The sequence below is a fragment of the Tympanuchus pallidicinctus genome, unplaced genomic scaffold (assembly GCF_026119805.1).
Source record: "Tympanuchus pallidicinctus isolate F22 unplaced genomic scaffold, pur_lepc_1.0 scaffold22, whole genome shotgun sequence".
Taxonomy (NCBI): Eukaryota; Metazoa; Chordata; class Aves; order Galliformes; family Phasianidae; genus Tympanuchus; species Tympanuchus pallidicinctus.
In genome coordinates, this window is record NW_026294739.1 from 8,289,469 (window position 1) to 8,302,841 (window position 13,373).

General features: G+C 37.4%; 1 long non-coding RNA gene across 1 annotated transcript; it reads left to right on the top strand.

The window, feature by feature from the left end:
- Window positions 1-257: 257 nt before the first annotated feature.
- LOC128081967 (uncharacterized) lies at window positions 258-11,987 on the top strand. Its single transcript, XR_008207481.1, has 4 exons — window positions 258-335; window positions 9,285-9,379; window positions 10,122-10,247; window positions 11,102-11,987. It is a non-coding gene; the product is annotated as an uncharacterized LOC128081967 (long non-coding RNA).
- The last annotated feature ends 1,386 nt before the right edge of the window (window positions 11,988-13,373 follow it).

Here is a 13,373-nt window from a genome sequence, read left to right on the forward strand (position 1 = left end):
AAGTTAGCTGGGATAGAATTACCTGTGCACTTTCATTAAAGTCATAATAAAATTTAAAAAAATCTATTTTACTTAAGCTGTTCTTTGTTATAGAAACTCATGTAAGCATTTGAACCAGAGTAACGCTGGATCACACTGTGCCTGAATCCAATGAAATTACCATGAATTGCCCTCTCGCTGCCTTGAACTGTTTTAACAGAGTTCCTTTTGGCTTCTGTGCCTAGAAAATATTTTCTCAAAAACTCTTGTTCTGGCCCTGCAGGTCAGGAGTGTGCCTGGAGACCATCACAAATTAAATATGATGATTGGTGTGATGTAGTGTTCTAATGTGTCAGGTGAGTTCAGCATGTCTCCTGCAATAATTTAGCACTCCATGTGCAGCACAGTTAAATCCTGAAGAAGAGGGTTCTGCTTTCCCAACATAGACCTTTGTTCCAACCATTCTTCACATCTCACGTTTGCAACTCTGTATGACCAAGAGCATGTTTTTGGAAGAACATTCTGTCTCCCAGTTGTTGCCCATGAACAAGTACTGTGGTTACCAGCCTGTCACAGCAGCTTCAGTAACTAAAGCAATTTCAAAATATCATGCTACTTTTTTCAAATGACTATATCATGCATTTGGCTTGTGCAGAAAGTACTGTTCAGCGAGAAATGTAGCCACTAGAAAAAACATTTTGAAAAGAGCATTTGTATTTCCTAAGAATTAAAGACATTTTCCTATATCTATAAACAGCACAGTGAAGTTGAATAAGGTCTTGTGCACATAATGAAGTCAAAATCCCATTGAAAAATAAGCATGAAAATTTATCAAATCATTCATATTCCAGGTTTTCTATGAAATTCAGAATAGGCTTTAAAATGTATCATTAGAGAGTAACTGTTATTCATCTATTTTTCTGAACATTAAAATCCAAAACATCTACACAAATCAACAAGTTTTCCTATTTCTTTTCCACAGAAACTAAATCATTGATTATAGTAGATATGAATTGTTTTCCTGGCCACTTACCAGCAGTATGGAGAGCAATTCAAATCATATTTCCATGACCATTTAGTAGCTAAATCTGTTGGCTGCAGAAGAAGATCTGCCAAGAAGACACTGTTTATACAAACAAAATATACATTATTATAATCTATGGAACAGACTAGGCTACACTTATCTCTACGTTAATATCAGCTTTCACAACACTGGAACAAAGCATCTTCCACAAGCAGTTGCTTCAGCAATTAATTCGCCTCCATTGCTGACTTTGAAAGTCTATGTTTCTTGGATAACGGGCAGTAGCTCCCTGCAGCTTTGTCTACTATTATTACAGCAGTAAGAATTGATAAGTACTGAAAATGCAGTTCAAGTATAGTACTACTTTCTACCTTATCCATCCAGTCATATAGACAGGATAGATTTATTCTGTCGGATCTTCCCAAGGATATTTATTTCCTATTGATATTATCCTGGTGGGTACAAGAAGTAATTGCAGTTGCATTTGTTCCTCAATAATAATTTATTTATTGTCCCTTTTGTACTCCACATTGACTGGAGCTTGCAAGATCCTAGCAAAGCAATACTGTAGCACCACTGTAGACATCAAATGCGCATGATGCAGTGCAAGAAATGGGGAACAGAAATAGTTTCATGTTGGAAGCTGACTAAGGAAAGAAGTAGAGTTAAACACTGAGGACTATAAAACTTTGAGAGCTTAGTTACTTCTATGAGGAAACACTGAGTCTCTTTGTATGTGAATGTCTGCTTTCCACCAAGGCCTTGGCAGAGTTGCGTGCTTCACATCAACTCCTGTCTCCTCATTACAAGACACGCACATGTCAATGGCCTCACAGTTGTGCTGCAGGCACCCAGGATTCCTGTGTTTCTTCAGAGCAACAGCGTTAAGTATGAGGGACACCCCCCACTTTCCAGCAGAAGGAAGCTGGCTCTGCTAGAGTGGTACTATGAAGTCTGAAGAGTTTCTCAGCTAGTGCAAGAGTACAGTAAGTGGTTAGCTAGACACACTAATCTCAATTTAGGTGTTACCTTTTCTTCACAACAGTGGTAAACCAGGTCTCAAACTCAAACACAAATGGGGTAGCACAATGGTGGGGAGCCCTTTCCAATAATGTTAACACCAAGGAATTGTGGTGAAGGCCACAGAGACTAAGAAAAATGATTTCTTAGTGTTCAGTGACATTTTTACTTCATAGTATTCAAGGACTCAGTTAAAAATCCCTGGCTGGAGGTTAAACTGTGAGGGAAGGTACAACTTATTCCAGAAGTAGTTGTGAAAATCATTGCTCGTGAGTAATAGAATATCCCAGTTATGGCTTCCAGAGGTTCCAGGATAATTCTATTTAATTGTGAACATTTAGTTTGCCATTAGAAAAAATGGTTTGCATATCAGCACAACCCTGTAGCTCCTTGTTCTGGCGCAAGTAAAAGACTTCCTATAATGGATTTATCATTGCAGCTGGTAGGGATAGGATCCAGCAAGCTTCAGGACTAAGTCTTTCATACAGAAATATTACAAAGTGACCAGTCTCAGTGTCCCTTTCCCCACCACCGTGACAGTAGCTGGGGAGCACACAATTTGATTTGGTACTTGAAAATGTGACTAATTGGTGTCAATAATAATTTAAAAATAGGTTAATTGAATACATGATAGGAATAGAAAATAGGATTAGGGATGATATTCAGACCAGAAGGTCTTTTTCAGGCTATGGAAAGGAACAGAACACAGTTATTTTTCCTCATGTCCTAAATGTCATCTCTAATCTTGTTTTCTATTTCTGGTGTATACTATACTGCTTTGCTAGCATCACTATAGCTAAAGTGGTGTAAAACCCTATTTTCAAAGGTTTATAACTTCAAAAATTTTGCTCCAGACTGAAACTCAGAAAACAAGATACAGGACTAAAATGTGTTAAATTTTTAATTGCTATACATATTTTTTAAGCTTTTAATTTAAAAACAAAAGATTTGAAAGCCTAGGAACACACAATGTATAGCACTAAAATGACTCCGAAGTACTGTTAGCACCTTACTAGGATAATTATAACCTTAAAAAAAGAAGAAAAAAAAAAAGACAACTTTCAAATAGAGATCCACTCCAGTGGAATTTTCTTTTTTGAAATAAAAAGAATGAGTGGCTATGCAACCAGAGCAACCATCTCAGTTTAAAGCTGTTTGCAAATATTTATCAGAATGGCTCATTAATCTGCATTTTTCCAAGGCTCCCAACTACATATGTGCATAATAAAATGCAACAACACTACAACACAGACAAGTCAGTCAATAATGAACTTTTCGAAAACTTCATAGTTACACGGGCCAACAATCTGCATGTTTTTTGGTGGTTTTTTTTTCCCCCCACATAAAAAGGTTCTCTGTTTAACTAAGAAAACCTTATTCATGAAGAAATAATCAGATATGGTTCATCTGTCTTTCCTTTTTCCATGTGTGGTAATGAAAGAGTTGTATATAAAGTTTGGCTAAGTCAGAAAAGATGTGATAGATAGCTACTAATATTTGATGAACACACTATAAGACTGGTAAAATTAGGGTGAAACAAAGGGGTTTTAGCAAAGATTGCAGAGATACCATGAAATTTTGGCTACCAGAAAATAAAATCTGTCAGATTACTGAAGAGATAACAAACATAGATAAACCTCATAATATAGAAAGTGAAAAGTAATGCTGAAAAAAGTAATATTTGACAAGTGAAAATATATGACAGGGAGGTAGCACTACCAGTACAGACTTAACGCTTACATGCACTTTGCACTTATTTTCTGTGTTGAAAGAAACCACCACTACTTTAGACTAAGATTTTGCAATTGGATCTTTACCAATGAATCCTTTCACGAGGTTTTCTGGAAAGAAATATCTGACTTAGAACGTACATATGAAGAGCAAGAGGCTGCAGTGATTTTCTTTACCTAGGTGTAAAAAAATAAAACATATTGGTAATGACATTGGAGTACTGCAGCATTAGCTCAAAGAGCAATTCAGTATTGCTATTAAAATCAGGCAACAAATTTCTCAACATACAAAATAAGAGATATTTGCTTTCAGGTACATATCTGTATTCTGCGGACCTCTAGCATGCAGGTAATTTTACTGCAATTTCATAGAATGGCTTGGGTTGGAAGGGACCTCAAATATCTTCTAATTCCAACACCCTGCAATGGACTGTTTGCCTCCCTCCACCTCAGGCTGCCCAGGACTCCATCCAACCTGGCCTTGAACACCTCCAGGGATGTACAGCTCTCTGGGCAGCAATGCCAGTGCCTCACCACACTCTGAATAGAATTTCTTCTAACATCTGATCTAAATCTCCCCTTTTTTTAGTTTAAATCAGTTTCCCCTTGTCCTATGCCTAACTGACAACAAATAAGATTATGATTATTCTTTCTTTCATAGAGTAGCTTGACTTTTGTTGTAAAAATTAGTATGATTCCTGTTTAAGATATCCTTCCTACTTTATTTCTTATAGATTTTTAAAAAAAGATATTATAAATTAAATATTTTAAATACCATATTTTCAGTTGTAGTCGTACCTTCATTTTCATAACCCCACTTTAAAAGTTACAGGACATGTTTTTAGAAATACTAGAACAAAGTCAGTTGAATCACTTGGGGCCTGGCCCAAATCCTGCTGAAGTAAATAGCCTTCTTGAAGTGAATTAATTGGGAATGATTTTTATTTATTTTACTTCTTCTAAAAATCCAATAAAATCTCTACTAATGTTTATGGAAATTGTAAGCATGCATTTTCAAACAGCTAAGTCATCTTTCATGACAGTGATTCCTGTTATAAGTATGTGAAGTTTGTGATTATATTTCATTCAGTATAATTCAGATTTTTTAGGCTGACCAGTGTAAACCTTATTCCTGTTGTCCACTTTTCTATTCCCCTATGTGTCCAATTAATTTCAGTGAGACTCCTGGAATAAGGTACTAAATAGACAACGGTATTGAGAAAAAAGAAAAAAAAAAGGAGAAGTCATCCTTCCTTTAACATACAAAAGGAAAACTTGTTTAACATCAGCTCCTTTTGCTGACTGACAGGCAGTGTTCTCTCTCCTTCATAACTAATCTGGTTATTAAGCAGTAAGAGGTAGCTACTGAAAGACTACTGAAGTTATTTTGGAAAGCACACTTGAAAAGCTTGTTTCCTTGAGAAAAGAGATAGGGAAGATCCTAATCTTAGCACAGCATAGAATGAAAAAATATATGGGAAATTTCACTGTTTAAATATGCAAAAATACAAGAAAGTATGCACACCAAGGCCTAAATTCCCATAATCTTTCTCATGCAAGAAACATTGAATCAACACTTTTGATCCTATCTTAAATGTCTGACTCATAGCTGCAGTCTCAGCAATATGCAGCTCACAGTTTAATCAGCGAAGCTTCCAGAAGGACCTCTGTCTTTCAACATCCGAGTGCTTCGCTGTCTACATTTCTGATCATTTCTTTGCTGTAAGCTAGGAGACGTCAGAAAAGAAGATGGATCCCTCCAAGCACACAGTAAACACTTGGTGAATGAAAAGACACATGACACAACATTTTGTTAAGGAATTTACAGCAATTGACCTGCCCTATTTCACAGTAGTAGCTATATCATTCACTGCACATAATGAATTGGTAGGTTATGCTAATCTGAAGAGGGAAGCGATCAATTGCATATGTTCAGACCATCTCTCTCATTGATTTTGTAATTAATGATTAATGTACATTTTAGGAGGTAGAGATTGCTGAGGAGGGAACTTCATGTGGCGAATAAAAATGTTACAGTAGACTAATCAATTAGATATAGTTGACAAATGGGTGCAGGATAGCAGTATGAAGTACTGTACTTTAGTAGTGGTCAGAGAGAAGATGTCACATCATACCTGTATTAATCTTTCCATGGGTAATCTATTGAATCAGCAGGACCATGAGAAAACTGTTTGGTATTTCAAAATCATGTATCTTTGATGCTAACTTGAAACCTATTTGCTTTGTTCGCTGATAAAAACATTCATAATAACGCACTAGATACCAAGGAGATCATTTGTCATTATATGCCTGGTAACATAATGAAAGCCTGATAGAATAGCATTTTATAGAACAAATTGCACACTTTGCAAATAAACTTAGGCAATCTTAAGTGTCAAGAGAAGAGGGTAAACCTTTGGTAGGTTGTACAGGTAGTACATCATATTTTTAGGTGCAGCCTGTGCAGAGGTTTAGTTTTCATCCTTATGACAGGCTTTTCAGCCTCTCAGTACAGCAACAGCTGCCATGGGATGAAGTGACAATACATATAACCAACTTCAATACTCAGCTTCAGCTGCATAATGGCATTTTGATGGACAGTGTATGCAGCAAGCTCTAACAGTTCTTATCAAGCAAATCAGGAGCCCACTGCAAAAACACAGCATTCAGTTCCTGAATCCTGACTCACAAAAATGACTGCTTCTCTACATGAACTTTTTACTGACTTGACTGTGATTATACATGAGAATGATAGAAATAGGGTCATGCCTAGGAACATTTTCACAGCTGGCCATAACAGATAGCAAACAAAGCTGTTTCACTTCTTCAGGAAAGTTCTCCTTAACTTTTGGTGGCCTGAAGGACCTATGTATTCATGTGCAGATGTTTATAAACGCATAGCATATAGAACTTTCGTTTTATTCCCTCATTTCTTTCCTGAAATTCAAAGCAAAACAAGACTTTTAGAGCGACTTTGGAATGTGCAGGTGGGAGATCTGTCAGTTCTTAATTAAAGGATGGCAAATGCTAAATTCTTAAAACAAACAATTCTTTTCCTCTAATGGTTCAACTAAATGAGTTGTGAGACAAGACATCAAAAGCAGAGATGTCTTTCTACCTAGACAAGATCAACGTACTGAAGGGACTCTTGCCTCAGTGCAGATGAATATCAAACTCACACTGTGAAGTCTAGAAATCACTTCTTTTACTTTATATCAGGATTATCTTGCCTGATATCTGTAATATACTAAAAATACCAGTTCTGCTGTAACCCACAGAGCCCTTCAGAAAACTTAAAATGCTGAGTTAAAAATGAAGGAAATACATAACCCACCTTCTACCACTGCCACCATTCTCCCTTTTATACTACAAATAAATGTGGAAGGGGTGGATCTCCCTTTTTCAATGGAGTTGTTGTTGATCATGACAGTTACAGTCTAGCCACTCGTCCTACGTGTCTCTGCCGTGCATGGAAAGCAAGGCAATTACATGTACAAGGATACCACCTAGGCTTTGCAAACCACACAAACATGCTCATCAGGGAGGTCTTGCAGAGAAATCACAAACACTGGAAATTCTTTAAGGTAGATCAGATCTGTGGAAGGCCTGGTGGTCAGTCTTTCTCCAGTTACTCTCCAGCTACATGTACTTTTCAAGCATGCAAAGTGATGCTGTCTGCTTTTAAAGTGCTATTTATTCTCATTTTGGTCCAAAGAACACTGTACAGCTTATAAAGAAAGGCTATGATCAACTACAGGCACCATATAGAAATCTGGGTTTCATTAACTGAAATGTTGGGCACATTGATGATATTTTCTAAAAGGAATCAGTGTTCCTTAAAATAAGTCCCACTGACTTTAATGCAAATCAAGAGTAAGTCATCTCAGAAAAGTAAAGATACAATGGTCAGAATCATTAATCATTTAAGTATTTAAGAGTAGAAACGATGTTGAGTGGGCTATCCTATGTGCAAAAAGCAAAGAAAATCAGCTATATAACCCCAGGACTTGCAATAAAGCTGCATACCTGTAGACAGGAGCTCAATGGGAACTGAACAAAAATGTTTTCTGGTCTCCACAATCCCATATCTGTAATATACCACTGCTTTTGTTGAAAGCAAATAGTTTGCGGAATGTGGATTTTCTTTCTTTGAAATGTGGTTTTGTTAGCATACTGAATACACCTGTTTCCTGGCACATGTCACAGGCCGAGTTGGAGAGGCCTGCATTAGAGAAAGGAAAGAGAAAAACAAACCTTAAATGTCATACTAAAGTTTGGAAGCTTACAAAACAGGGGACAGACCATTATGGAGTCACACACTATAAAAATCATTACCTATCACTCAGAAATATGCAGGAAATAAGTTTAAGATGGCTACTCTTCATAATACACAGACATTTTTCCTGTGAAGCAGCATAACAGCTACAGGCCCAACTTATTCTCATAAAGCAGACTAACTCTTTAACCACATTAAACTTTCTATGGGAAAAAAAAAAGACAACAACAACAACAGAATAGGCAAATGCATACCACCAAAAGACAGACAACACTGCAGTTAGTGGTGCTTCTGCTCACATGGGAATTTGGGCATAGGTGGAAGGAGTTGTTTGCTATTTGTTTTTACAGCTTTACCCCTTCAGCCATTTCAGAACTCCCATAAAATTATGGTGCCAGCCTCAGTCATATCTCCATGTAAGCCTCTGTTACAATTCCATAGGAACTCTATGCTATTTAGGTTTCCTTAACAACATGTTTAAGTTTGGTAAATGCATTCTTGACTTCCAAATTAAACTAAATATGAAGCATGCAGGAGTTTCAACTTTCACTACAATTTCTTTAAAGCTTGCAATGCAGTGCCTGATGTAAATTCTCCTGTGGGTCCCTGAAGTTAAGAAAAGGAAATGAGCACATCTCAGAGAAGGGGTAAAAGTCAGGGCCGAGGCAACTACTTCAGGTAATATTACACAGGGGAAAAAAATCTCTTGAAGGTGGTTATCATGTTTCCTGCACTTTTCTTTAAATGCTGCCAAGCAAAGTCACCGCTCTTTTGAACAATTATATGAACAAACAAACATAAGAACAATAGATTAGGCCTTGTAAAGATCTCTTAGCCTTTCCTTGGCACTTAAAATACAGATGTCAAATATTGTCAAGACATCTTATTCTGTTACTTTATTTTTGTTTTTGAGATACTCTGCTTTTCAAGACTGGGCACTTCTCCAAAACCCACACTCCAGCTTGTGGCTTGAAGAATTTTGTGAATTGCTACAGCTCATTTTATTCATAGGGTTAGAGCAGATGATTACAGTCATCTCTTCTGATCCTAAAAGCTAAAAAAAATCCTATACTAGCCAAAAAATTATGATGTCTCAAGTAGCAAATTTTTTTTAAAATAAAAATTCTCAGTAGTCTGTAATTTTCCTAACATGTCACTGGCAGTCAAAACCTAATAGAAGTTCCCTCTGTCTCTTCTTAAAGAACACCTCCTCTAATATTGTATTTTGTATGAAGGCAGACTTGTTTTCCCTCAGGACAGAGAGTTTCCAGCTGGAACTTGATGAGTCACACAGCTTTTCTTCCTTTTGGTATTATTCAATTATTTTAGGAGACTTTTTTCTTCAATTGGGTGAGGGTTTTTTTTTTTGTTGTTTTTTTTAAACATATTTTCACTGGGGGGGGGGAGCTCAGTCAGTTGGATCAGATGATCATTTGTTGGTTGGTCAGCAGATACTAGTATATACTAGTAGTATATGAGATATAGTATCCAAGAACAAGAAAGAGAAGCCCTAAACACAGGATTTCATCAAAAATCTGCTATAAATGCAAGTATAGCAGCTAGCTCACCCACTTCCTTATGAACCTCTTCAAAAATTAGCAAGGAATGGTTTATATCCCACTCAGTAATAGTAGGAACAGTTTTAATTCAAAATTTCATTTTAATTTTAGTGAACATAATGAGACAACTATTAATGGGTCATAACCAGCCTAACTGTAAGTGGAAACACAATGGCTTGAGTTGGAGGGACCTCAAGGATCATTAAGTTCCAGCCTCCCATATCAGTCAAGACAAGATAGGGCTATGGATCTGCTTATGGGTTTCTGCTAAATCTGATTTGCTCCCTAGGAATCTGCCAGACATAGGACCTCTGAGACAGCTTGCTGTGAGAGAGAGTGACTACCACTGGAAATGAAAAGTAGAGTGCTCCAAGCGGCCCAGCGAGGGTTAGAAGTGCAGTAAGCTCTAAGTTCCGTAGGATTTGAGGGGATCTCAACCAGATTAATTACAGAGAGGACAGGCTAAACAAGGATCACAGTCTGTCACATGCAGGACTGGGATAATGCTGGATTTCCCACGTTCTTTTTTTCAGGCAGAGGTTACATCCTGCTGCTCAAAACAAGCACAACAGCAAGGGCGATAATGACCAAACAATCTGTATTTCTGCTGTCGTTCATTCATTTTCCACAGTGCTCTGTAAACACGGAGCCTTGACAAGGTAATCTACACAGCATAGTCAAAAGAGCATTTGGTCACAATTGGGGATTACTATGCATGCTCTTCTCTATTGCCAAAGAGAGAAAAGGTTTTTCTAGCCCCCATCTCATTCCAGCCATTCAATGACCTATATGTTAATTTACAATAGTAAAAGAAAATGCAGAAGTTTAAGTAAAAGGAGTAAAATTAAACCAGGAGAACAGTTTGCAGAACAGGAGCTTAACAAACAGATATGTGGTAACTGTAATTACTGCTATGAGAACGCGAACAGTAGATGGAAAAACAAACTACAGGAATAACTCAGATGTTGTGCTGTATCAGTCATACTCCCTGGCAGTGGAATACAGGCACAATGCAAAGAGTGATGCTCAGAGCAATGAGCAGATAGGCTTACAGCCTATTGCAAATAAACATTACTGAGAATATTTGCACGCTCAAAGTATCAAAAAGGAGAAAAATGTTTTTTGCTCCAATTTCATCCAATATAAACATCTTTCATAGAATGTGCATTCCTCTATCTGCCCTTCTCTTTTATGGAGGGGGAGAAAATGAATTACAGATTATGAAATGGAATAAACAGAAAGACAGCAAACGTGGATAAGTATTGTGTGATTGTCCAAAATTTGATCATTATCAGGAAGTAACTTTCAAAAGTAAGTAGCTCTAATCGGCTATTAACAGTAGTAGCTAACAATTTCAAGGCAATTAATAATATTTTAAAATAATTAGTTGGTTAATATATTATATTAGAGTAACTAGAGTATATGATAAGCAGAATTATATATATTATTCTCCCTACTTTGCTTAATGAAGGTGTCTGGCCTTTATATTAATTCTCTTTTTTTTTTAAATCAGTGTAACTGATCCACATACTATTGTGACATTAAAGCTGAAAGATGTGGATGAAGCAGTGACAGAAACACACAAAAAAAAGAGCATTAAAATGAAGTTTGGTTCCAAGCTGCAGAAGCAGTTGCACAAACTGAAGAATAAAGATGTGAGAAATTTGTGAGAAAAATGCAGAAGCCTGAGTCAACATTTATTTGAACACCATCTGCCTAATGCTGAAGACAAATCTCCACACACAGAGGTAATCACACCTACATCATTTTGATTTCCAGAACAAAGCCATTTCTCTAACAAAGGATACTACCAATCCAGACCTGAAATGGTTTTCTTTCTGTTTTCTCCAGAAGCAGAGGAGTGCTGGGGGCCTTGGGTAAATGGAGATTTGTTCCAAATTAGGAACTAATCAGTCAGGAAAGAATAGCAATGAATAAATTGTTTACAGTCAAAATCTCTTCATTTATACCGATCATAATTACATTTTGCACTCAAACGTTGGAGCATGTCTGTGTGCTTAGTGACTGTCTGCTGCTGTGACTGCACAAGTGAATTACCTTCACTATAAGCCAGAAGTTTTCCTGTCCAGCTTTCTACATCTTGCATTTTTCCCCTGGGTTCAAGAAAAATTGATGCTGAACTCTCTGGGAAAACGATCCTGGTTTTTGAGAGAGCGAGGTGGAGGAAACAACTATGTGGTGCTCCCCAATGAGAACAAGGGCTGTCCCATGAGCCACTAAGGCTCAGCCTTATTGCTCGCCCACCACATCAGCTTGTTGTTGGTGCAGCCCTGCACACAGATCTCAGAAATCCCCTCTGCACCCTCTCGATGAAGCTCAAGCTGTTCTGACCAACTCAAATTAGTAACAGCATGAGGAGACACGAGGTCATTCTGACCACCCAGTTACCTTAATCCACATCTACTACTGTCCTGCATGATGCAGTCTTGCTCAGGATCCCACAGAAGCTGTCAGGGTTTATGGAACACGACTGCTCAGTAAATAGGACAAGATCTCAAGAGGAACTGTTTCAATGTGGTGAATGTCTCTCAAAAAAAACATCATGCCAAGGTCAGATTCTAACTGTGAGTTTGCTATTAACTTATGCACATATCATATGGTGATAAAAGTTACCTACACTCTGAAATATGTAATAAAACATTGACTCCCTGAACATTACTTCCTTTGTCGTATACTAAAGTTATCAGTGCACATACAAACACAATGCTCTGAGTTCTCCCACTTCTCTGAAAAAATCTCAAATTACTTTTCTTGTAGTGCTGTGTAGCAGGTAACCAACCCCTTTTCTCATCAGAAATCCCAATGGCAGCAAATAAAAGTATAAAAGGCATCTAAAAAGTTAGAAGTTTATAGTACATTACTATCTCTGTAATACTTTCTCTTGGGTATTAATTTAAGACTTTCTTCTCATTTACATAGAAATCACTGGAGAACATAAGACTTACACAAGATATTTAACACAAATAATCACTTGTCCAAAAGTAAAAACATTATCTATTTGTTGGAATATAGTGCACTACATACCTTGTGGCAGAAATGAAGACTCACCTTGGCCCACAGATCACAAAATAGCTCAACACTGTTATTTTGTGTGTATTTGTTATTTTATTTGCCTTTGGTACCCATGCATGGTCCCTCAACTTTAAGCCAGTTCCTTGCTTTTCAACCATTACAGAAATAAGAGAGCAGCAGGCTCTCTTGCCTGGCTTCAGGCAAGTGCTCTATGGTCATCAGTGTAAGTGGCTCCCAGCGTAACTCCCTCCAATCCAAAAAAATCCTGAATATTCTGTCTAACTGCAGCCCTTTAAGGACTGATATGAAACAGGAAAAGGGCTAAAAGGGCTTAGATGTATATTTATTATTATGTATTTATAGATACTCTTACAGATACCTATCTCTATATCCTACTCACAAAATAGGCAGAATCCAGTGAAGATGCTAAAAGAAGAAAAAGATGCCTTGGTTCTGGTGACTCCCATCACTTGGCAAACTCATTAGTGAGACACTGTGCTCGCATAAAGTTCAAACTTTGACAAAAGGCAGTGACACCATCACCTTCCCTTTAAGAGATGCATGTCAGGAACACAGGATTTCCTTGCAGTCACAGAAGTCCCTTTTTGAAACGTGCAGAGGAAATGCCAGGTTTGTGTTTGCCAAGTACCTGATTTCAGGGTTCATTCTGCTACTGCACATAAATTTCTCTGGTGTGTGTTTGGCACGACATGTTATCCTAGACTGATCATATGTTCACAGATTGCAGAGAG